This window comes from Branchiostoma floridae, chromosome 17 (genome assembly GCF_000003815.2).
Source record: "Branchiostoma floridae strain S238N-H82 chromosome 17, Bfl_VNyyK, whole genome shotgun sequence".
NCBI lineage: Eukaryota > Metazoa > Chordata > Leptocardii > Amphioxiformes > Branchiostomatidae > Branchiostoma > Branchiostoma floridae.
In genome coordinates this window covers 16431144-16453594 of record NC_049995.1, presented here as the reverse complement: position 1 = coordinate 16453594, position 22451 = coordinate 16431144, and the positions used below count along the sequence as shown (strand labels likewise).

General features: G+C 39.3%; 1 long non-coding RNA gene across 5 annotated transcripts; it reads left to right on the top strand.

The window, feature by feature from the left end:
* The first annotated feature begins 1989 nt into the window (after positions 1–1989).
* On the top strand, positions 1990–16208 carry LOC118404537. 5 transcript variants are annotated; one of them, XR_004829778.1, is made up of 5 exons: positions 2085–2134; positions 3099–3129; positions 7480–7572; positions 9945–10178; positions 13572–16176. It is a non-coding gene; the product is annotated as an uncharacterized LOC118404537 (long non-coding RNA). The 5 variants fall into 5 exon arrangements; XR_004829780.1 differs by having other exon boundaries at positions 3099–3133; XR_004829779.1 differs by having other exon boundaries at positions 2092–2134; positions 3099–3150.
* Positions 16209–22451: the final 6243 nt, after the last annotated feature.

Here is a 22451-nt window from a genome sequence, read left to right as displayed (position 1 = left end):
TATGCACCCAAATGCAGAACAAAAAGTCCCAAAGGTGGGTTTTGATGGTTCTGGTTGCAAGACGAAAGTATTCTTATATCAAATGGATGTTTAAAATAAAAAGGAAAAATAAGGACAATTGAAAAAAAAATCCAGCGGGGACTCAAACTCGGAACAAAGCTGTTCAAAATTGTTTCACAGGATGATGCTCTAACCAATACGCTATGTCCAACACATACAAGTTCTAGTTATTTTAACTAAGGTATAGAAATGTAGGGCATTATAGCTTGAACAGGTCCAGTCATTCCAAGATTCCAAGGACTGGTCTAATCTTCCGAACAATGTCTAATCTTCTGTTGATTGTGTGTCAAGTTTGCGATGAGACGAGAGCCTGACGAATAATGGCGGGAAAGTCATGTGACCAGCTTTGATAGGCTGGCTGGCATCTCGGTGTGTCAATTGCCAAACGTTTTTACAAGTCCAATTCCGGTTCCGTGTTTTAGGTACGCACCACTATCTATACTAATAGTGACACCGGCTCCACACCTCATAATTTAGCAGTTTTGATGTATGCAGAATCCTGGCCACTAAGGCTGCAGAATTCATTGCAATATTGGGAAGCTTCCAAATTTACCGTTAAGCATTGTCGGCCTTTCTTATTTTTCGTTAAGCGTTACCGTCACTCCTATATTTACCATTAGCATCATCCCCATGCAGACCCTCTTGTGGTCAGCCTTAATACCGGTACCACAGGAATTCAGAGGAAACCACAGAAAACCACATGAAGGAATGTATAATCTACTGAAATACAGTATATTTTGATGAGTAAACATGGCAGGTCGCTATATTTTGACAAAGAATAACCTACATGTGGCCCTGGAATGAAGAAATTGTCAGAAAATGCCTATAGACTACGGGCGACCGCTGCCGCACCTGGCGGACATGTTTTTTTTTTCATTGCAGAGTAACTTACTTGTTGTAAGCAGGGTATGACAAGTTGCACAAGACAGCTGAAACAGTACTTCTTTAACTCAGCCCCGGTAAACATTGAAAACTTCTTTATTTAGCAGGGTCCGCCACAGTTTTAGCGTCAAGAATTGTAGCGATGCAACAGGCCGGGGTCGCCCAGTACTTTGCCGTACTTTCTAGTGATTTCTTGTACCAGTGGGCTATTTTTTTATGTACATCTTTTATGGCAATATATAACAGCCTTTTGTGTTGAATTTCGGTAGATTTCAGCTGTCTTGTGAAAGTTACTAGTATCAAAACACCACTAAACAAATAAGTACTCTGCAATGAAAACAAACATGGCCCCCGGGCAGCCGTCGTCTAAGGCATTTTCTGACGATTTCTTCATTCAAGGGCCATGTAGATTATTCTTTGCTAAAATATACCGACCTGCCATGTTTACTCAACAAAAGATAATGTATTTCAGTAGATTTCACCCACCTATGTATGGTTTCCTGTGGTTTCCTCTGGATTCCTGTGGTTTCCGGTATTAAGACTGACCCACCCTCTTGGATCACTGCACAGCATGCAAGTCTCAATCATTATTGACTTTTCAATAACATCTCCAAGAACTAAATGGTCTTTATCACATAAGGAGAATAAATTACTACGATTTTTCATCGCACGCTCGCGCTCCGGATTGGGAAATCATGGACGGGGGGAGGGGGAGGATATGATGATAGGATAGTCCCCTCCTGCGATCCCGCGGTCTTCTGCTAATTATTCTTCTTTTGTGGAATTCAAGATCACTCTTGCCCCGTACAATTCCTGGGCTTGGCATCAACAGCTATAAATACCTTTGCTTGAAGTGTCTTGGCATCTAGAAGTCTATATAACGAGAGGTGCCGGCAACCTCCTTGGGATGACATTGACAGTCCCTCATTGTTTACTTCCGGTTTCGATTTCCGGGTTAATGGAGGAAACGGAGTGGCATAATGACTGTCCCTATGTGACACTAACAAAACAATTTCAATTAAATCATTTGACGTACCAGAAGGCGCTCCTGTATCCTGATATTGTTGTTGTTGTTATCATAATACCAGTCTACTTTTCACAAAAACTTTTCCCATCATGCTACCGGCTCGGAAATGGTGACCTCTCGACCTGAACTACGAACATTAACAGCACAAATGACAGCCGGACACAGGTATCGTAGACGAGCATTTGTCTTGAGCTTATAACACTCTCACAACACTTGCCATTATGTCGCTCACAAAAGTGTTTTTGTTGTATCTGTTTAACATAACGTTATATGTTAAGATAACATACATGGAACCACTAAAATGTACGTTACAACTTACATGACTCACACCCTACTTCCTAATCCGACTCAACATTATTAAACTTAAACACACTCCAGGACTAAACATTCTTGCAACTCTAAGTTGATTAATGTTACCAATGCTACGCGATTACCTCACCACTGGCTTCATAAAATTCCATTCTTCATGGGATAAGGACTAATTTGTATAAAGAACTGTTTCTTATGTACATTAACAACATCAAAAAGAAATAACATCACAACTGAAACTGTTTGCTGATGATTGCCTTGTCTATAGTAACCACTTAGTGATAAAAACCCTTCAAAAGAGACCAAGTCTGCTCTGGAAATGGTCAAAAACATGCAGCTGGCAAGTACACTTCAGAATCTATGTTTTAAAAAAATCCATGCTTCATAAGTTCATAGCCACCAGTCCAAATTGCCTGTCTTCTTGAATGAAAGTTACACTAAATTTGACTAAACCACCACTGAACAGCCAGCATACCTTATGCTTTATAATTGTACCTACTAGTAGGTGTCATACTCCTTCACAATCTGAAGTGGGTTGGGCACATACATTTGTACAACAACATAACAGCCAGACCAACAGAGCTTTGGGGGGGTTGTCAAGGGGGGCAAAATGAGACACCCTGAGGTTAAGACTGAGTCTCGTGTAACAGTGTAACAGAAGGAAGGGGTCTATGTCGTGTAAATACTCCTTGTTCGACCTAACACTAACCTAACCTAACCTAAACACTCTTACAACAGCATCTCACTCCTCTTCCTCTTCTTCCTCTTCTTCTTCTTGGCTTCCTGACTCTTGCGCTTTCGCTTCCTCTTTGGAACTTAGGAACAAGTAGAAGAAGAAACAACAAGTGACCGTAGGTAACATAGTCTGTGACGTAGGTCTGGTATATGTTGCTTGTTTTGTCTTCTTTGGTGTGTGACGTTGTGCTTATATCCTATATGATTCTTTTCATGGTGTTAGATATATCGTTGTATCTAAAGTTGCTTAATATTTCTGTGTCATGTGAATCTTACTAAACAAGTATGGATTGTGAGATAACATGTGGCCAAAGTCTAAAAGATATAGTGACAATAAGTAACCGGATGGTCTAATACACAGGCACATTCACACACAGACACACCTACAAGACCGACAGACAGACTGACAAACGCACCAAGTATTAAGTTAACATGTTTCTGTTATGGACGTAATAAGTATGAAGCACGGAATAGGGCCTTGATGTTTCTTAGTCGAATTCCGGGAATATAATATGGCTAAACTTCATTTGGGACGAGAATTCTTACATGCTTCATTGCAAACGGGGACAGGCATTTGATTGACAGGGTCATTAGTGGAACATTAGATGTCGGTTCCCATGTCCCACATACGATAACACACAGCTGTTGATGATGAACTGTGCGATAAGTTTTTAACAAGTGTGAAGCCATAAGGTAGCATGACACAGTGTTAATGGGTGAATCCCGGGGTCCATGATGCTGGTACATAAAGTAGTACGGATAAACTTGTTGAATAATGAATCAGTATACTAACCTGAAGTGGGGTTAGAGAGCCCGATGCCTTGATCACCATCACTGTTGTCTTCCAAATCTGTGTTAACAGTAAAAAAAATGCTCTCAGTAAGATGTTGAAAGTGCAAACTGTAAGATTTCTTGGTGGACTTGAATTCATTTGGAGAATGTATCTTAGACCTAAATTCTTAATGGCACTTACACGTACATGTAATTTATTGGAATTACATGTACATAACTATGAAGATACATTATTTTGGTGACTGGCTGTCTGTCTCCAGATCTAGATTTTTTGTAACCCTTGAAATATGCTCCCCTCGACATTTTCTTTTTCATTTTTGTACCTGCTGTCAATGGGAAGGGCCAGCCTTTCGAGTTGTACAGCTGGGTGATATGACCTCAATATGTGAGATATTTTGAGAAGACCATCAAAATGGATTATGCTGGATGCAACCTTATGTGCATAGTCATTCTGTATCTGTCATTGAGACATGACAAAATAAGAAATGTACATCTAACTAAATGTCTCAAGAACTCAGGAACTGGACTGGTATGTTCCTAAGCTTAGTCATGATAGAATCATAATGAATCAGTATACTAACCTGAAGTGGGGTTAGAGAGCCCGGTGCCTTGTTCACCATCACTGTTGTCTTCCAAATCTGTGTTAACAGTAAAAAAAATGCTCTCAGTAAGATGTTGAAAGTGCAAACTGTAAGATTTCTTGGTGGACTTGAATTCATTTGGAGAATGTATATATCTTAGACCTAAATTCTTAATGGCACTTACACGTACATGTAATTTATTGGAATTACATAACTATGAAGATACATTATTTTGGTGACTGGCTGTCTGTCTCCAGATTTTTTGTAACCCTTGAAATATGCTCCCCTCGACATTTTCTTTTTCATTTTTGTACCTGCTGTCAATGGGAAGGGCCAGCCTTTCGAGTTGTACAGCTGGGTGATATGACCTCAATATGTGAGATATTTTGAGAAGACCATCAAAATGGATTATGCTGGATGCAACCTTATGTGCATAGGCATTCTGTATCTGTCATTGAGACATGACAAAATAAGAAATGTACATCTAACTAAATGTCTCAAGAACTCAGGAACTGGACTGGTATGTTCCTAAGCTTAGTCATGATAGAATCATAATGAATCAGTATACTAACCTGAAGTGGGGTTAGAGAGCCCGATGCCTTGATCACCATCACTGTTGTCTTCCAAATCTGTGTTAACAGTAAAAAAAAATGCTCTCAGTAAGATGTTGAAAGTGCAAACTGTAAGATTTCTTGGTGGACTTGAATTCATTTGGAGAATGTATCTTAGACCTAAATTCTTAATGGCACTTACACGTACATGTAATTTATTGGAATTTATTTGATTGACAACATCACAAGTCACTTCGTTTTTCCCCAACCCCTGTAATGTTTTACAAAAGATGCACCCTAACATTCATACTGGTTGATGGTTGGAACATTATTATAGCGACGCATGGGATTTCACCCTCTTAAAAAATGGCTGCCGCCTGAGAAGAAACAAAGAATTCAAATAGTAGCCCAAAATATAACAATTCAGTTCCCATAATCATAATGATTGTTCAGCAGGTGAAACCAGCTACCCAGGCCCTCTGTCCGATCACGTTATGCAGATCGCTACTATCACTGATCTTGAAGGCTGTGTGAGGAGGTTTATGCCTGTCGCCAAATTCAGTAAGTAAAACAAACGTTACCACCAAGAGTACGATGGTTGCTACGGTTATATTATCCACGTGCAAGGCCAGAAATGGCCGTTTTTGTGACGCTGTACAGTTTTCCTGGCTTTCTAAAGAAACAAGAAAGGGTCATTGACTGCCATTTGCATTCCACCTTGCTTAACAAAATGTTGTACAAAAATCACTGTAATATAAACGTCCCATTGTTTGATGCTTTCTAAGCTTTCTATATGACCTGATGTAAAAATACTGCCTACTTTTTAAATGTCCCTAGGGACATCCACTTATGTCTCAATGATGTAACCAATAATGTTAATCTTTTTGAAGAAAAAGGGGTAAAGTTTACTAGTTGTAACAAATGTTACCGGTAACGTTTGTTACCTGCCCTGTAATATATAACCAATGGGTAAGAAAATAACAAGTCGCCATTTTTTGGCTATGGTTATAAGAGGGATTTTCCTAAACAAACAGGTTGGTTTCACTGAAACTGAATGAAAAATTGTCATTTTCTACATTTCAATGACAATGAGTGGAGAGTTATTTTCTGATAGATATCTGATCAATGAATGCATTCAGCCCATGTTTGGCATAAATATCATTGTGCAATAAAGAATCTGATCATTGTCGTTGTCATTAAGGGCAGATGAGTTAAGTGCGTTTTACAAACACACGTCACGAAGTTCACCACAAGTGGAATTCTGAAACAGTGCGCTGATTATGAATTATTGATACACAATTTATTGGAAAGTAACACCTCCTTCTCGAGTGATTCTGTTATAAAAACGTAAGTGTCACCTGCTATCATAGCAATTTGTGCAAAATTTAAGTTATTGTACAAAGCCATGCACTGTACTTACTATTTTTCAACAGAATCTGTAGGTCACAAACCATCAATAACAGTTTCCATGTCATTTCAATTTTTGATATGTTGATAGTATTGCTAATTTTCCTCATTAGGACTTACTAGTAATTTGCTTGATCAATGAAATTTTTTCATTATTCTCTAATTACTACTTGCTATGTGAGTGTCATCCTACCAGTTTTTAGGTTACAGGGGCTTCCCTAGTCACTCACTTCTATTCCAACTTTGTAACTTATGTAAGTGGACACCTTACTTAACTAAGGCCACAGCAAGTAAATTTTATGGAAGACATCCTCTGCAGATTGCAAAAATAGTGCGATAGGGCGAAAAAAAAACAAGATGGATGAAAAGAAACAAGATGGCTACATTTTCAAAAATAGGTACCATAAAGTTGTGATGAATGTTGTAACAAGAATTAAAGGGACAAAACACGGTATCAGAGCCAACAAGGCATTCATTCCTGTATATAAGACATGTACTGGTGTGGTAAAAGTGACACTAGTGTGGTAGACTGGCATCACCAACAAAGTTGGTAACCACACTCATGGCTTCCATATTGGTGTCACTTTTAAAACTACTAGTACCCACTAAGTTTCATTTCTTCAACTTAAGTCCTGGGTACCTCACAAGTGTCAAGTACAATTATTAGCCTACAATGCAACATATTTACTCATTTTGGTACTTTATCATCATGTTGACCATCCCTGCAGAAGAAAAAAAATTCTCGTTTTTTTTTTCTTAAATCAGGCGAAAATTAATGCGCGCGCTGATGTCATCCATAAGATTTACTTGCTGTGGCCTAAATATGTGTATTCTAGACTTTCTAGAATTAGGGCATGTTGGTACCCTAGTAATCTTGAGCAGTCATTCTGCTGCCTCACAGTTCCTTTTTTTTCATACCTTATTTCTTTGTTAACTTTGTGGGAAATATCCTGTACTTGTTCACAAATGTACCCAACTCTAGTACTTGATATGACTTACGTCTCAGTATGTCTTCCTGTTGTTCTGTTGTGAAACTGTCCCACTTGAAAGCCGTGAAGCGCATGTTCTTCTTTGTAGACCCCAGCTTCACTTTGCGTGATGTGGATGTTGACTTGCCTTGGTCACTGGCTTTCAGGTGCTCCCGGATAGTGGTACCAGAGACATCAGGCACGGCAACAGCAAGGGCCTCATTTAACACCAGTAAGCTGTCTACACGCCCCAGCTTTTGGTAAGTTGGTTTCCCTCGTTTGACTGCAGTCTGCAGTTCCTTTAAGGTAATATGGAAGGGCATCAAATGATTACCACAGACATTGTTATACTCGGTAAGATTCCTAGTTGAATTGATTCAATGGTAACACTTGCTCATGAGTCTCTGTTTGATTATGATAACATTTGCAGGATAGCACATGCAACTCATGGTTCATTCCCTCAAGAGGGTTATTCTTGTGCCCAAGACTTCTTTCACTTCAATTGTTAGTTTTAGGTAAAAACATGCAGAGAAGTTTCATAAAAATAACATGATTGCTGGTATTATGTGGAAGGATAAAGATGAATATGGGTCCAAGTGCAAAATCTACAGAAGTCAAGGGAGAATTTATTTCCATGACATTTTGGAAAGATGTAAGATTGAGCTTGCCACAGTCTAAAGCTGAAGGCACCCCATACCAAATGTCAATTGGTAAAATAACAAAGGCACAGGAACACCAAATGCACAAATTCATTCAGAAAATAAAAACACCAAAACAAGTTACTGCTATATATACTGTAGTATATGCCTCAGTGTGAAATGTCCTTCATTGATGATTTATGTTTTTCATGTATAAACTGATTAACTATGGTCAAATTACCAGAGGGTTTGTTGTAGTGATCCATTTGACAATCTCAGATCTTACTGTGCCGAGCAGTGTTGGGCATTCTTCCATTTGATCCCCACTTTGTGGTTCCACCATATGTGTCAAGACAAATGGATGAATCGTCTCTTCCCAGAAGCTGTTAACCTCATCTTCAGACACTCCAAACACTTCACACACCTGTGAGTTAAAAGAAATAGTGCTACTTCGTAAGTGGTGGGATGTTGAATTATCTACAAAGTATCAAAATATTTCATGGAGGTATGAGGTCTCTGAATGCTTTTTAATTGTAAAATACTAAAAAGTTACAAATGATATGTTACAGTCACGTATGCGAATACCTATAGAGCTGACGTCAGAGTTGTGTTGCGTAGTATAGTGCACAAAATGGGAAGACGATTTGGGTTTGACTTAAAATCCTTGAAAATCCTTCTTTTCCTTGAAAATTTTTGCCCAATCTGGAGACTTTTTGAGTTAGAATGGACAGGTAGGGTCTAAGCTTTCCTGTTTGGGTCAAAATTTGTTCAGTTCAGCAGTTCAGCTGGTATAAGGACAGATTTTAGTTGTAGGGTGCTACCGGCTGTATCAGGAGGGAACAGGGGTCAAGGTGAGGTTTTCATAGAGCGAGCATTTCTTGGAGAATGAGCCAAAACAATCCCGTTTTCTTTGAATGGTTATAAACTAGACCCAAGTGACTTTCTGGTGGAGAAGAATTTTTAAGATTGAAATATATGTTAGTACTTTTTTTAAGCCTTCATTCAGTGTATTATAACATGCTTTCCTATGGGCAGCCCTAACTTCGATGTCTGACCTATACATAATGTACAAACTGCAAAGTACAGGTACAGGACTTAGTTACAGACTGAGGTTTAATGGCACCTGTACTTGTGCATGAAGAAGTTTACAAATTGAATTGTCATTCTCATTTAGGACGGAGAAATAAATAAACAGTATACAAAATATTATGTACTACTGGTTTCATGTGCCTAATGCTGGCTTTCGATAGAATATCAAAACAAAGATGGTTATGATTTCAATGCATTAATCAATTTTGGACTTGTGCCTTGAATGTCCTCATACTGTAACCAGTACCCAGTACTGGTACACATCCTAATAGCTAGCAATATATATATATATATATATATTATCGAGCAGATTAAAATTGGACTGAGCAGAGCACTTTGGACTAATGCTTGTAGCCTTTTACAGACTACACCTATATATCATATATTTTGTGAAAATGTATATTGAAAGGTAATTAATATGTAGAATGCAATTAGATGTCTCCAGGAACAAAGGTTCCCAGAATTCTGGCTAAGGTTCCCAGAATTCTGCAGAATTCTGGCTCAGGTTCCCAGAATTCTGCAGAATTCTGGCTCAGGTTCCCAGAATTCTGCAGAATTCTGGCTCAGGTTCCCAGAATTCTGCAGAATTCTGGCTCAGGCTCCAGAATTCTGCAGAATTCTGGCTCAGGTTCCAGAATTCTGCAGAATTCTGCAGAATTGACTTTGTTCCTGGAGACATCTAATTGCACTCTAGATATTAATTACCTTTCAATACACATTTTCACAAAATATCTGATATATAGGTGTAGTCTGTGAAAGGCTACAAGCATTAGTCCAAAGTGCTCTGCTCAGTCCAATTTTAATCTGCTCGATAATATATATATATATATTCTTGCACAGAGAATCTGAAAATGTGCAGCCATACCCTCAGGGTGAACCAATGTAGAGTGCTGTAATTCCGCCAGGTGTCTCGCAGCACATTTGGGAACTCTGCAGCCCACACCTGTTGTTGTCTGAGAACATCCATCCAGCCTTTCGTCCTGAACTCCTCCCCGATCAGGACTAAGGTTCTAATACATGAAGAGAGGGGATCTTCGTTCCTCATCATCGTCAACTTGACCCTTTCCTCATCTCCCCCAGTGTTGCTGATTTTGGGGCCAACAAAAGGAATGTACACGAATCTACGAAGATCCCTGCAGGTACAGAAAAAAAAAGTTGTCTTATCAACTGTGCCTCTCACATTTTGTTGGTGCTGGACATACATGTGTACATGTAATAATAATGGAATTTCTGTGTACATTTTGTTTTAATCCTACAAACGGCAAGCAGAATAAGTGAACCCTTGTCTTGATCGTAAAGAGCTGTAGCAACAAATTTCTAATTTAGTATCTAAATCAGTAAGTTAGATATTATAGCCTGTTGTCATTATTTATGAAAATAAATCAGGTGATATATTGTAGCATTATAGATTATCTGACAAGGCCTGCATGGCTGTGTGTACGTTAGGTAAATGCATCGCATTACTCTTTGTTGCTCATTTCAGTATGAAACATAATGTTATTGTTACTGACCGCTCCTCATGCTGCTCCATGGGACAGTTCGCGGTCATCATGAAACCACACCTGGCAAACTCTACACCCCTGGACAGGGTGTAGAATGCCCCCATTCCGTAGAAGTCAACCGCAGTCTCCTTCTTTGACTCTACGGAATGGGGGTCATCCAGGTAGCAGCCAAGGGTGGTTCTATTGGCCAGCGATATCACGGCTTCCCTCTTGTATTGCCTCAGGCACCCATTGTTCCCGATACCTGCAGTGATATAAATGGAACATCATAAGTCGTATGTAAGTTATTTCATTGAGAATATTAAAAAGGGTCAGTATTTGTTGCTCAAAAAAAAATTTGACATGTGACCATGACAGTGGTATTCGTATTACATTATTGGTATTGCAACAAAACTTGATAAGCATGTAACTTATAGCATGCTGAACAATTTTGCCACTATGTACTATATTGACAATAGTATGTTTATGACAAAAACAAACAGACAACTCAATTTGAAAGTTGAACAAGAGAAAATGGTTTAATTAAAGATGACTGTTTATCAGCTAGATAATAACTCCACAGGACCCTGATGTTTGAGGATCTTATTTCGTCAAAAGAGAACAATATACCAAACTTGCCTGCAAATAAAGATATTCCTTCATAACCCATATTGGTAAGCTGAGGTTCTATAAAACTTCCAAAATGTATACATTAGGCCACAGCAACTTAATGTTATGGATGACATCCTCTGGAGACCCCAAAACTAAGGCGAGAGGGCGAAAAAATAAAAAATCCAGCAAATAAAAAAATTCTGCTAAACCACAGGACCACAAAGCTGGCATTATGAATTGAATCACAGAACACAGTGTGTGAAAAGAAACAACAAGTCTTTATTTGCAGGAGGCACATGTAGGTTGTATCAATCATCTTAGCAGACTCATATATTGACAGGAACGATCAAAGAAGTACACTATTAGAAGGTATATGGTTCCAAGGACTGTGAATGATATATGACTGTGATAAGAATTTAAGTTAAAGGGCAGTCTCAACTGAACAAACATGGTTTGGCAATCAAACTGACCTCAACTCCTCTCCCATTAATTTCTCTCATCGTCCAGGATAGAACGTCTAACTCTTTGAATTTGAAGTTGTGTGGGAAATACTCGCTGGTTTTCGTCAGTCTTTCGTTACCTACTGTGCAAACGTAACATCCCCTCTCCGATTGTATATAATCCACAATAGTGCCCTCCTTTGATGCTGACGCGTTTTGATGGTGTACATGTGTTTGTCGTATCATACTATACAAGCAGAGGTTAGGCTCCGGCTGTTGTGATGTTTTTAGGCGTTTTGGGCTCTCTATTTCATACTGTTCTCTTTTCAGCCGCGAGACATCAAGAAAACAGTATAAAATACAAAGTCCGATAAAACCGATTAAAAAACGAAAAAAACAGCCGGAGCCAAACCTCTGCTTGGAGAGTAGTCATATCATGGTCATATTGCCAGATTTCGAATTTGTGGATGTTATCAATAAAATTAAGTCAGTGTGCACATGGCCTTAGATAGAAGTACATAGTTGGTTTGGACTGTGCCCTACAAACAACAAAGACAGAATTCACGCTCATCCCCTTAAAGTAGAAAGAGGGTGATACACATATTAGATTATGTAAAAACAAGCCAAAAGAATCACTTCATTTAGAGAAGTTGCGAAAGCATACCCAAAATTTCCGAAATTTATGTATTAACAGAAAAACACTTTCCTGTTGAAATTGAAGAACCCACTAATTGGAGAACAAGTGGGGCTGTTCGCCTTCTTGTGCTGTTTGCTTCCAGGATCTCGAGTCAAACTCAACCTGATCAGATATGGCTAACTCTTAAGCAGTCTCTTTTTTAAAAATTATAATGTTAATCCCTCATTGTCACATGTTTGTAGGTCCTATGTTTCTACCATGTACTTGCAGTTAGTAATCAGAACTTGCAAATAAACTATGTCTTATATTTCTTGGAAGGGTATCTAAATTACTATGTTGTCAAAAAGCTAGAGTGCTTAGAAAGGTGAGAAATATTAGAAATGATTAAAGTCTTACCGATCATGCTGAGCGTGGTTTTCAGAGCCATGGTCTTGCCTAGACCACTTGGTCCAACAGCTATCGTGACGGGGCAGCTGTCAAACCTGCTTGCCACTGTCTCCGCATTCATGGCCATGACCCCGTGCGAAAGTACTGCCATTGCTGGGAGGAAGTTATGCTGAAATGCCCCCCGCATCAGCTGGATTATAAAATAAATGCAATATATCCAAATTTATCAGGGAAGTCAACATTTGAGAACAGGGCATCTGACCCTTCAACTTTAACTTTTCAAATATAAGGAGCCCTTTTGCAAAAATTGGCTATCCCAACAAAAAACACCCATACAAAATTATATATTATTAAGTATACAATGTAATTTCAAAAGTACTTCTTTTTGAAAATGAAACATTCTGATGTTGCCCATTACAAAAACTTAATACCCCCATTCCTAGTATCAATGCATACATTTTGTCTTTTAGTAGGGGCAGGCACCATAATGAGTTTAAAAATCTAGATGAGCAAGTGTTACCAATCTGAAAGTACAGAATTTACCTCTTTACTAGTTTACAGGTGATTTGGCTATAAAATGCATACAGACTGACCCTGACAGCACGTTTCATTGGGGCCAGTGTCAGGGGGAGTTGAATCTTTGCTTCCCAGGTGTGTCCCTTGTCCGGCAGTAGCCTGTATGTCTGGTCTTCTGCCTTCACACGCTTGACCCTCAACCTTCCTCTAGCATCTTCGTAAGCTACTAGATGGACCTTTAAAAAAAATTCATTATAAAACAATACTCTAATTATTCACAGTCAAATCATTTGTATATTTACAGTGTATTCCCTATTACACTCATATGCTGATATTTTTCTGGGCATCAATGTTAATGTTGGACATTGAAAGTTATAACAATTGAAAATATTTCTATTTCCAAGTTGTTCCACTGTGTTTATCAAAAAGCTCTAACCTCATCATTGAATATCCATGCAGCTTCTTCTTGGACCTTGCCGACGATTGTCGTCCCACGTCTCGTCCTAAGGTTTGGACTTCGCTCGAACTCCAGCTGTTTTCTGACGAGGAGTTCCTGAAATGCTGTGTCACTTATGGAGCACCTTAGCCCTGCCCAGTCTTGGTCCCCCATGGTTCTGTTTGCGTATTTGACAAATCGGTCTTTTTTCGCATCGACTGGGATGTACCTGATCCTGTGATGTGAAACAGATTGGCATATTGTTATTGCACAAGTTCACTTTTAAATTCAGCTTGTATAATTTCTTATTTTGAGGCATTTGTTTTGTTCTGACTGTGGTAGAGCTAGTTGACTTATTCAGTGGTTACAAATGAACTAGGTCTAGTTGAAGGGACCTGAGTAGTGCATGAAAATGGAGTTTGGTATAAAAACAATTGCTCTTCCTCCGTGTGTTTCTGCAAATTGTTGGTACCAGACAGCATAATGGTACTTGTTAGAGTTTCCTTATGCATTGTGATAATAGTTGGCATGTAGGTTATGATCTGTGTAAAATGTAGGTTCTGGAACTGTACAGAATATGAAACAATTCTGACAATCTTTCTGAAGATAGGAACAGCAGCTTTTAGCTTGTACAAATTTGTAGGTAGCCTAAAAAGAGACACAGTGAAATGCAAATTTTGCAAGTTAGATCATTTGCTCACACTCACACTCACACACAGTGTCACACTCACACTCATTATCCGGTTTGACATCACTCTGTTCCCCATGTGCTCTCCTGGTGACCCCCAACCTAAACCATAACAGACAAAGGTCTATTTACAGTTCAACACCTCCATTACTCAAAGTCTGTGCTAAGACTAGTTGTGAGCTCTGACCTACCCATATTCTATCATTACATGTTTAGCCACCAACAAAGTGGGATAATTCAGCAAAAAGGGGAATAATTGGTCAGGAAGGATAACATTTCCAGGCCTTGAAGGCCCATGGAAAGTCGCAATATTCACTGTGCACTACATTAAATTATTTTTATATTTAGCTATGTAATAGGTGCAGCCAAGAAGCTATATATTAATCAAGGGTTAATGACCTGCCCCAAGGTGTACATGGTGTCATAACGCCCGGTCCTTTGCTTTAACCACCAAATAAAACCACCGAGTGACGATTCATTCTGGCTAATCAGAGGAGCGATACACACCGGCCTGGCCGGGCCAAGACTCATTACAGGAAGCTGGGTCCATCTTGAGAAGAAGTTTATCATCTACAGCCTTCATAAGAATGAAGACTATGATATGAACTCAATTTCATGGTAAAAAAAAACAACATGTACAGATCTCATGACATACATGTATGTTGAAATAGTCTTCCTAATAGAAACTTATTAACATTTGCTACAATTCTATATTGGTCAAAGAGTTAGATTTAGGGCTGTTGTTTCAGAATTGACTATCATAAAAACATAAAGTCAAATGCACAAAACTGATGATCATTGGCAAAAAATGTTTGTTTCCACTATTAACCTTAATGTTTATTTATTCATTTACTATTGCTAGTGGTCTAAACACACTTCTCCCATTAAATGCCTCCACTTTGTCATGTTCCAAACAAACTTCATACATTGTAAGCCCTGTAGTGCGCTACTAGTCTATTGTCTAAATAAAATAGAGATCAGATGACATCCACATACACTCACCAAAGCACAGCTGAATAGTACATTGTGTCCCTTCATGGGTCGTTAGTACTAGCTGTAACATGATTACAAATTCCCCTTTTTCCATTTACAACATGCCAATTACAATTAAATCCATCTCATTATGTTAATCTTCACCGATATATGTGCCAAAAACAATTACAATTCAACAACCCCTGCTCGAGTAGTACCCTTCCAATTGTAACAACAAAACAAACTACTTCAGTTCAAAAGAATCCAGCAGGAGGCCCAAACGTAGGACAGGCCTACAAAGAGTGATTAAATCAGGCTAAACCTTGGTGAGGATAATAATTCCTGCTGTTGGAATGAGTACCCATCAAAGTTGCATCTTTTCATCGTAAAGGGTAATTTATAGTGAAACTTAACTCTATGTAGTATGTTACTAAGTAACAAACACTGAAAAGTTGGGACTTACCCAACATGCATCTCTAGATTGCATAAGTTTATAACCTACCCTTTCTTCTGGTCATGGCATGTGATGTGCACTAAGTGACCGGCATGATCTCCTGTTACCTGTTAAGATGGGAGACACTGTTAGTTCAAAGTACAAAATCATAAATCTGGTTGCAGAGGGACTGAGATAGATTGTGTTCACATTCAAGATAGAATTATTTCCACCAAGACAATTTCCATGGTAATGAAAATTTGACCAAAGCTTCTTGGTAAGTGATACAAATCTACCACATTAGTGTCACTTTACTACACCAGTGCACTTCTTAACTGCAGGAATGAATGTGTTTGCTGTGATGTCGTGTTTTGCTGCTTCAGTTCTTATTACAACATTCCCGTACATCTATTTTGAAACTGTAATTAGCTATCTTTTTTTTACCCAGCTTTTTTGCGACTTATCTTGCTATTTTTGCAGTTTGTGGAGGATGTAAAATTTAAAACATTTAATAGAAGTACCAGACTGTTAGCTATCATTAGTGATCTTTAAAGTTTACCTGTCTCATTTAGTCTCTCTCTTGATGTTGGCATTCTATGACATCCCTATACGTTTTCAAAGTTTTTTGGGGACAATCTATGTCATGTATCTAAATTTGATCAATTTGCAGATGCCTTGCACAATTTACAGGTTGGTTGATTTTTTTGGAAACGGTCGAAAATTGAGCGCAGGCGGATGTCATCCATATAATCAAAGCAACATGGCCTGAGGTCTACAGGGTCGTAACCAGAAAGACAACATCATTTGTTTCCTTAGGTCACTAAGAGGGCAAGAACCCCTCAGCCACATGGGAGGTGCCGTTTACCGCGTAGATTAACGGGCAACAGGTGCTACGAAAGACACATGTTGGACACTCATACATTGTCCCTTCTCTCCAACCAGCGGTTCGACGGCGGTTGCTTTTCTTTTTGGGCTTTTATTTTTGTACCGTTTTCTATAAGACATGCAAAACTGTATAAAATAGAAAGAAAAAAACAGCCGGAGCGGACCCACTGCTTCGAAATGTTACCTTGTCCCAAAAGAACAAGGTCACTGGGGCACTTCAAGTACTAGTATCACCCCCCACCCAAGAGGAAAGTGTCAACTGTCATCCTGTAGAGTTGATATGCAGTTTCTTATCGGTCGTAGATTGATCTCACCTTCTCTACGATGTCAAATGTAAAATTTGACACCGCCTCGAATTCCTCCACTGCCTTTCCAGTTTGCGGATCCTTCTCTGTGGGGTGCTTCTTCATGTACCCCATCATACCATTCTTCTCCACGTACGCCTTTTCTTTCGGAGCCATAATCCGTTGTACTTGATGTGTACCGGACCAACAAGGTACATGTAAGCTGCTGTCTATGTAGTGAAAAGAAACAAGGAATAATCATAAATCTTTCGATATATATATAATACATAAAAGACATTTAAAAATGACACGCGCTTTGAAAAACGTCCAGACGGTGCACGTGACATGTGGAAATAAGCATATATCTGTGTGTAAGTAGATTCAAGTACAGTCCCAGTACATTTATAATAGTTTTGTCATGTGCCCGTGACGTTATCTATACGAATACACAGAAAGAAATCGTCTATACAAGCATCACTTACCTCGATCGATCCCTGGAGTTCCGCTAAAGCCAAGGGCACAACCAACCTTACATCATGCAGCTACATGTACGTGCTGTCTACGAGCGAAAAAGTCGGCAAATTTCGAACACGCGGACACGACGTAGCACTCTACTGGTCTAAGCGCAAGCAGAACTTTCTCTGAGGTCGGTGAGGATTCACCTCGTACGAGCCAGTGCTCAACTAAGGCCACAGCAAGTAAATTTTATGGATGACATCCGCGCGCTCATTAATTTTCACCTGATTTCAGAAAAAAAAAACAAGATTTTTTTTCTTCTTTGGAGATGGTCAACATTAGCCTGAGTATCATCCATATTCTACCAGGTAGAAATAGGATGGTACCCAGGCTAGGTCAACATGACGAGAAAGTACCAAAATGGGAAAGTATGTTGTGTTTTAGCCTAATGATTGTACTTGTAGAAGTCACAATAGCGAGGTAGCCATGACTGTAGTTATAGAAGTGAAACCAGCTGAATAGCTGTAAAAGTGGCACCACTATGGAAGTCACGAGTGTAGTTGGCAACTTGGTAAGTAATACCAGTCTACCACACTAGTGTCACTCTAACAACACTAGTTCACGTCTTGAATACAGGAATGAATGATTTGTTGTCAGTGCTACCATGTTTTGTCACCTAAACTCTTGTTACCACGTTTATGGTGTCTATTTTGAAAATTTAGCCATCTTGTTTTTTCTACCCATCTTGTTTTTTTTTTTTCGCCCTATCTCATTATTTTTGCAGTCTGCAAGGGATGTCATCCATAAAATTTACTTGCTGTGGCCTAATGAAGATATCCATTCAATGTGGGTGGAGTTTTCTCGGTATGGAAGCTGGCGATGCCAGGGCGAGACGACGTCCCTGGTGTAACATTACACTGATGAACCATGTCCATCTAGGAGGTCTCTCTTGGCAACACATGATCCATCATCGAAAGTTGCACAGTGCAAATTCTAGAAATTTCATGGTCTAACAATATAGGCTCGTTCTCAGTCATTGAAATGAAAACAACATGCTGTCGCTTTTAATAAGTTGCATTCTTCGGAACGGGGGCTATTTCTTTTGGGGAGGGGGGTGGCTTGGTCCGCGATTTTCATTCTTGGCTATGTTCTCTTGTGCCGGGAAAGGGAGTTTGCCGAGGAAGGGAGTTTGCTATGAAGGGAGTTTGCCGTGATGGCGAGTTTCCCCCGTCTCCGGAGATTCCCCCGTCTCCTTTAAAATCTAAAAACAGCTTACTGTAATAGTAAAAAAAAGGTCACAAATCACTTTTCCAGTATCTACTGATGACATTGAACCACCAAAGTCAACACTCTCGCTGCGATCCAAAACAGATATATGTTACCCAAAATTTCATACCGGGTAGATCATACAAAATGTAAAAGTGTGACTGAATTGACAACAAAACACACAAAGCGTAAAATGATTTGTTTTTCTCCTGTAAAATCGGTTGAGCGATCTGACAAATTTTAGGTTGCAGAGAGCGACATCCAAGTGGAATGGGGGCCTTATCTCGCTGATTTCCAGATGGTTCTTTACATTAATGTATGCTTTCTTGTATTTGATGATCATTGGTAAAATGGGGTAATAACAGTAGACTGTCACTTTGATGACAGGGACAACCTGCTGTTTGGTTCTCGTCTCTTCGAGGCTACGAAAATGAACTTTTAAACCTCCTTCAATTCCTTGAAAAGAGATAGTTTTCTCAAGGTCAACACAGAACTCTCTAGAGTTATACAAAGAACTCAAGGACAAAACCTACTACAAGGTTAAAACAGAACTTTATTCATTTAGTTTCCAGGTCAACACAGAATTTATCTAGCGTGCAAAGAAAGTACAAAGAACTCAAGAACAGAACCTTATGCGCAAGATCAAAACAGAACTTTATTCAATTTATTTTTCATGGTCCGTGGACTCCACACAGAACTTCTCTAAAGTACAAAGAACTCACGGACAGAACCTAGTGCAAGATTGATACAGAACATTATTCCATTTATTCTCACCATCAACACAAAACTTATTGAGATCACAAGGAACATAAGGACAGAACCTAATGGGAGGTTTAAACAACTTAAGACGATTTATTTCTCCATCCATATCAACACAACTTATGTCAAGTACAAGGAATGCAAGGACAAAACCTAATGCAAGGCTTCAACAAACTCTATTCAAGTTATTGTTACCGTTATATTTGTTTACTTGTTCACGTAACACATATTTTGTAGTTAGTTTAACTCATGTTCCTTATATGTAGCAAGTTAATATTTGAAGACAACAGTATTCAAGTTTAGACTTCCTATACACGACATTTTACCACACCTTCTTACTCACCCTTTGTTAAGTAGTCTAGAGTTAGAGAAGGAAGAGAAGAGAAGGGAAAGAAGAGACAGATCACGCCACTATTGTATAGTGTTAATGTTATAAGAGGTTTGGACCACCCCCATGCAACTAGTGGTAGGGTCCCGTTGTTCATTATTATGGGTTCCATCTAGATGTTGCCAAATAGATTGTGCTCCTGACTATGCGCTCACTGTCATCCTTGAGTCGTCACCGTACGTGTTCCCTATTGGCGATAAAATTTCTGATAACTTTGACACCATCGCGTTTGCAGTCTAATCACCTAGATAGAATAAAATGAACAAATTTGAGTTGATTTTGATTTCAATTTACTATTAGCTATTGACTAGTCTGTCGATACTATGTATGTGTGGTGGGTGTAATTTAAAGTGATGATAACCTTTATTGTGCGCTCATCCCAAATCGGGCTAAAGGCCCCCTCTCACTTGACGTGCGGCACGCTTGCGGCATTGCTGCATTCGAAAATGCAGATGTACCCCCACGGAACCTAGAGGTGCCGCAAGCAAACCTAGAGGTGCCGCAAGCAAACCTAGAAGTGCCGCTTGCAAGCGCGACGTTTTTTAAAAAGTTTAAAAATAACGCAAGTGGCAAGATGCCGCAACAGTGCCCCAACAATGCCCCAGCAGTGCCGCCATCATGCCCCAAACAGTATCAAGGATAGTCTTTGCCTATTTTACACCAAGAATCAAAAGTAAACATCATTTTATCACCGAAAAACTATTTTAGATGCAGTTCTATTAATTTTACAGCGGTTTTCGATCCAGTTAAAACACTGCGAATTCCAGAAAACTTACCTTGTATCCGTATTCAGAGTTAACTTGAAAATACATCTTTTTATTTATTTAATGGAAAGTAGGTCAGTATTTTATACTTGAAAACAAAAAATAAGTAACTGGTTTATCGACTAACCTACGGATGTAGAGATAAAGGTTATCGTACAACGTTCAAAAAGAAATTATTTATGTTGGATGATAACGAGTTTGCGTTTGCGTTATAACGTTACAAGCTAATCATTGCTGGTAGCCTGCCACCGATAAAATACAAAATTGCAGTCATTCAGACCCATGGGCCATATTTTTCTCACTTTTTACAAATATGATAGACTTAGACATCAGTAGGCTGGCAAGCCATCCGCCGACAATGAAAATACTCAGCGTCATACAAAAAAGTATGAAATATCAAACATTTTCGTTTTAGAAATTTGCAAAATTGGTGAATAAACATATAAACATACATAATTACACATAACGTTACATGGTGCAAAACGTACACATCGAGTGAAATCTGGTATATAGTTCGTGTCCGTTCATTTGGGTCATTTCCTTTACTGTAAAAGTCTTTCAAGGTTATTTATAGCATATGTACCATATAATTCATTATCATAAGGGAAATCTTTTCATTATATATCTCATTTTGGGGCATTCTCATCATTTTACGGTGATTTTTCATAAATTGACAACGCTGCAATTGTCAATAACAGGTTCATTTAGTCTAGAAACGCAACAGTGCCGCACGTCAGTGTGAGTGCAATACAAAATCGGTGAAATTAACACAACAGTGCCGCAGTGAACGAACGCAGCAATGCCGCAAGCGTGCCGCACGTCAAGTGAGAGGGGGCCTTTACTCAAGTTACAAAACTGACAAATTCTTTGTTCTGGAGGAGTGCGGTTGTGCCTTCCTGATTCAACACGAAGCTTGTGGCAGCTGATTCATAGTTTAGCATCGTGATTTACTACAAATGCATATCCTTATGGGTCCACATACTTACATAAAAACAATATATGTAAATTATAGATAGTGTAGATGTCTCACCTCACCTCACCTATCCCTTGACCTTCTGGTGGGTCGTTGGGGCGGTACAAAAGAAAAAGTACAAAAACACAACTTGATAGGCGTTTTCTTTGAAAATAAATAGAAAACACGCCTTTCTGCGAGAGTTGCTACAGAGTGAAATATGAGCGAGAGAAAAAGGGGACATACACTGTGCCTAGGTTACACATAGCCGAATTTGGCTCCCGACTCTCCCGACAATGGTTTATACCCCCCTCACATTATATACGATCTTCGGACGTTCTTCGCGATCGCAGGAAGGTCGGTTGATTTTAAGATCTTAAGATGGTCTTGCGTATTTTTCGCCTCAAAACTGTCCCCCTCACATATACGCGAGGCTCGTGAGATCGACGGTGAATAAATCTATGATAATAAACCTCCCATGACCTCTTGCACGCGGACAAGGTAACACAAAACGTTCCTCAAAAAAGGCAAGAGATCAATAAATGTTGCTTATTTTGTTGCCGTAATCTTTTTAACCAATGAATGGAATGCGCGGGCATAATAGAAATGACGCAAGAAAATAAAGTGTGTCACAAACGCCAGCCTACATACTGCCACAGCGGCCACAATGTTAGAATTACCCTCACATTCCCAGAAATTCAATATTTGTAAACAAACGGAAGTCGGGCGAACGTCGCCCGAACGTTGCCCAACTGACGGGCGTTCGCCATCCGATTTGCGCTCGATGATTAATAACTATGTCTTTGCTCGCCTATCGGTCTTCAATTGTTGGATTGACGCAAGACTATTGACCGATACCCTTGCGAGGTACGCACGATTTGTACGCACAATCTGCGACTCGGTAACGAGCTGTGCGATTTTGGAGATTTCCTTCGACTAGTCGCATATGTTAAGAACATGTTTCGCTGCACCGCGACCGTCGTAAGACTCCTGAAAACTGCCGGTGATCCGTAAAAATCGCAAGATGATCGTGAGAACACCGGACGTCTTAAGCAC